This window comes from Mus caroli, chromosome X, assembly GCF_900094665.2.
Source record: "Mus caroli chromosome X, CAROLI_EIJ_v1.1, whole genome shotgun sequence".
Taxonomy (NCBI): domain Eukaryota; kingdom Metazoa; phylum Chordata; class Mammalia; order Rodentia; family Muridae; genus Mus; species Mus caroli.
Window position 1 is genome coordinate 32,310,707 of NC_034589.1, and position 4,456 is coordinate 32,315,162.

The 4,456-nt window shown below is 44.6% G+C and overlaps 1 protein-coding gene and 1 pseudogene across 1 annotated transcript in view; one reads left to right on the top strand and one right to left on the bottom strand.

Annotated features, from left to right (window-relative positions):
- Positions 1 to 4,456, top strand: part of LOC110287352 — a 206,224-nt gene that overhangs the window by 128,065 nt on the left and 73,703 nt on the right. The window lies entirely within an intron of this gene.
- Positions 2,340 to 3,895, bottom strand: LOC110287351 (annotated as a pseudogene).

Consider the following 4,456-nt stretch of genomic DNA (forward strand, 5'->3'; position numbering starts at 1 on the left):
AAAAAAAAAAAAAAAAAAGAAGTTCTGGTTTTAATGTTACTGAATAATAGTCAATGCTTTAAAGATGTGAATATGGAGCTCCAGGGAGCTCAGGAGAGATAATGATCTGTTAATGTGAGAAGAACTGCAAAGGAGGTGGCTGGTGCTCCAGGGTGATCTAGCAGTATATCTAGTATCAAAGGAATGTGTCATGCAGCTTCAGGTAAGGAAAACAACATGAAAGTGGCAGATGTGTATGTGCATCTTTATGAACATGTTTCTTTGAATTTAGTTCTCTAGGGTAAAATTTCTGGAGCTTTTGGTAGAGTCATGAGTATTTGAAGAAGATGAAGCCATGAATGCTTCACTTTCTTTTCTTGTTGAGAAATACCTCATCTACCTCATGAACGGCCATTTAAAGGGTAGTAGAGTTAAAAGGGGGTGTTCATTTGCATTTAAAACATATGACAGCTTAGTGGTAGACTCTAGCATGGACAAAATCCCATGTTCCATCCTTAAACACACACACACACACACACACACAGAGCAAGTAAGGTAAAGAGAATGTTTATTAAGCTGTCTCAAAGATCTTTCAAAGGAGTGTCTGTATTTACATCTTTTTCTTTATAAAAATGACACATAGTCCTTGAACAGCAGGTTGGCTGAACAGAGAAGTTTAAAGAGAGGTAGAAAAATAATCTTCCACAATACAAATCAATAAACCTAATAGGCCAATAGAGAAATGCAGAAAAGACATGAAGGTAATCCTCCATGAGTCACCATATTATAATAAAAAACCCAGTACTTTGAATACTTTGAATATTACTGTCACAGAATAGATACGGCTTTTCTAATAGGGAGGGATGGAGGCATAGTGAGGAAAGATCATATCAATGCATGACTGAAACCCAGGGGGGCAAGAAGCATGACTTTTAGCTACATGCCAGCCATTGGAAGTCCATAAAGGAATCATCTGGGTTTCAAAAGGCTTTGCTAGCTAGCACTGCCATTCCAGCTCTGCTTTCTGATGCACATAGACTCTTCTTCTTGGGTTAGCTCTGCACTGTTCTGCAGCTTAAAAAACAACAATGAAAAAACAGATGCCCTATAGTTCTGGCCTCTCCTACATAGTTAGGCTTCACTTTCATCACTTCATAAAGTGTTCTCTTAGGGCCTCTTTTCAGGTACTCCAACCCTACCACACATTGCCTCGTCTCAGGAGCTCTCAGAGTGGGAATCAAGACTCCATGACACCCTCACACTTGCAGTTTTCAATGCCGCCCCAAACTAGTATCATATGAAAAATTCTGAGAAGTTCTGTTGCTAACATCAAATCAGATCACAGATGTAACGGTCTCTGTGTACCTTGGTGGGTGGATCTGCAAACTAACTTTTCTAGGGATGTATTTTTCTAGCAGGGAACCCTTTTAGTTCCTGTGGTGTTCTTAGTTCAGACTTATTCACTTAAAAATGAATTTACAGTGTCACAAATTGTAGCCCTTTTCAGTGGGTTCTTGCTAATATCATACCTTTATTACTATTCCATTTGATGACAGTGGAGTGAAGTTTCTCTTTAACAAGTACAGATGCTTTGTTATCTCCTATAGTCTTGCCACCCACAATTTTATTTTATTTTTAAAATTTAACCTAGCATACAAAGCATTTATTATCATTTTGCATTTTAAAGATCTGTTTCATGTATATTCATATATATACATATATATGAATATATACATATACATGAATATAGGCACACACACACACATATATATAAGTATATGCATATATATGAGTACACTGTCTTCACACACACCAGAAGAGAGCATCGGATCTTATTACAGATGGTTGTAAGCCATCATGTTGTTGCTGGCAATTGAATTCAAGACCTCTGGAAGAGCAGTCAGTGCTCTTAACCACTGAGCCATCTCTCCAGCCCCTCTTTTTTGCAGTTTTGAACAAATCATGCTTTAGTCGATTTTTTCCACTCACCTTCTCACCCCTTAGCACCCACAACTCCCTCTTTTACATTCTTTCTATCTCCTTTCTTCTTCATGTCACATGTATGATTTTTTCTCCCCTTCATTTCCCTTCCTCTTTTTTTTTTTTTTTTTCAAGACAGGGTTCCTCTGTGTAGCCCTGGATGTCCTGTAACTCTCTCTGTACTCCAGGAATGCCTCAAACTCAGAAATCCGCCTGCCTCTGCCTCCCAAGATTATTATTAATGTTTTTTTGGAGTTAGATTCTTTGCTAGATATTAGTTCAGGCAGATGCTGTGGTTCTGCGATCTCTCCCTATAGGTCACAGTGAACAGGTTTCTTCAGAAGAGCCTGGCTAGGCTCTGTGACCACTGAGCCCCAGCGTCAGAAGCAGAACTGGAAAGCCTCAGATACATACTGCTTCCATGCTTCCAGGCTGGGCTGCAGGGAGGAGAGGCCATGACCTGCCAGGTCTCTCTGTCATACTTTGGAGGTTTGGTAGGACAGCAGCTGTACACCTGTCTCTGTCAGGAGGCCAATTAGAGTGGGCAGCATTACAGGGTTGGAGGACTGAACCTGGAACATGAGCAAGGCCTGGAGCCTGCATAATGACACCTCTGGCCTGAAGACAGCTCCTCTGAGCACCTGCAGCATTAGTGTGGTGCCCTGAACCAAGCCCACAGCTTGGTAGGGGGCACCTTCCAGGACCACAGTCAGGAGACCCTGCTTGCCTGGGACCCCAGGGCTGTGGGAAGTGGTGACATTGAGACCAGCCTCTTTCACCAGTAGCTTAGTGTTCACCATCTGCCTGCTTGGATGCTTCTCTCAGAAGGCCCACAATGACTGCAGGGCTCAAGCAGGTCTCAGCATTCTTCAGAGATGTTCCTTGTGTAACCACCTAGATGGTCCCTTTAGGGGAGCCATCAGCGTGACCAATGCTTCTGCCTGACCAATCTAAGGCTTGGTGTGTAGAGAGAAGGCACTGGTAAGGGCCTGAGCATTTACGACCCCTGTTAGAAATTTCCCCTTCACCACGTCCACAAACTGGACTGCCATTTCCTCCCCACAGTGGCTCTGGGCCTCCTTGGTGTTGGCACCCAAGTGGGAAGAGCTGATGACGTTCTCGTGGTCCACCAAGGCCCGGTCCCGTGGTGGCTCCTCTGTACACATCCACTGCAGCCCCAGCACACTGACCAGACTGCAGGGCACGCAGCAGGGCACCTTCATCCGTGAGCACACAGTTTACCACTCGCACGCCTTTCTTGCACTGAGCAAAGGTGATGTCATTTAGCAACCCTGTGGTGGAGGGCAGGAGAGGGGAATGGACAGTTGCAAAATCACAAAGGACAGATCCCCTTCAGAGGCAGCTGCTAAATACCAAAGGAGGCCGTGACTTCAGGAGAAATGATGGGATCATAGCCTACAGTCTTCATTCCAAAGGACTGCATTCGGGTGGCAGCCACCTCTCTTCCGATTCTGCCTTAGCCAAGAATTCCCAGTGTTTTCCTGTTCAGTTCTGTCCCATGAACTTCTTTTGGTCCCATTTGCCATCTTTCATCGAAGCCTTTGCCTGGGGAATCTGTCTGGCCAGGCACAAGATCATCCTACAGTTGAGTTCCACAGCACCGAGGCTGTTCCCTTTGGGGGTGTTCATGACTAGGATGCCCTTCCTCATGGCAGCCTCCAGTTCCACATTGTCCACACCTGTGCCAGCCCTGCCCACCACCTGGAGCTTCTCTGCTGCGTTGATGACATCAGCAGCGTGACCTTAGTAGCTGACTGGACGATAAGGCCTTCACAGTCTTGGAGTTCAGCTATCAGCTCCTCCTTGTCAAGTTCTGCTTCTTCACCAGCTGCAGCCCTCCATCTTGCAGGATCTTCCAGCAGCAGGGGTTCAGGCTGTCACTGATGAGTACTTTGCGCAGATTTGTGACGGCCATTGTTAGAGTCAGGCCTTAGACTCAGTTGCTCTGGGTGGGCAGAAGCACTTAGTTCAGGAAACTGCAGGCAGGGCTGGCTCCGGTGACTAGACCCCCTTCCTCTTTTGTAATCCCATTATTTTAGTCCCTTAGACAGTTCCACTTGTACTTTCACATCACATATACACGTAAAATTTTATGTAGTTTTATTAAACTAGGCACTACAAATGAGAGAAAACAGATTTGTCTGAGATATACTCCATCCACTCAACATATTTCTAGTTGCATCAATTTTCATGCAAATGGCTTATCTTTGAGAGCAGCCATAGCTGTCCATGCTATGCGCACATTGACACTGGTTATAAAGAACTCAAGAAGGTGGGCTCCAGAAAACCAAATCACCCCATTAAAAAATGGGGCTCAGAGCTGAACAAAGAATTCTCACCTGAGGAATACCGAATAGCAGAGAGGCACCTGAAAAAATGTTCAACATCCTTAATCATCAGGGAAATGCAAATCAAAACAACCCTGAGATTCCACCTCACACCAGTCAGAATGGCTAAGATCAAAAATTCAGGTGAC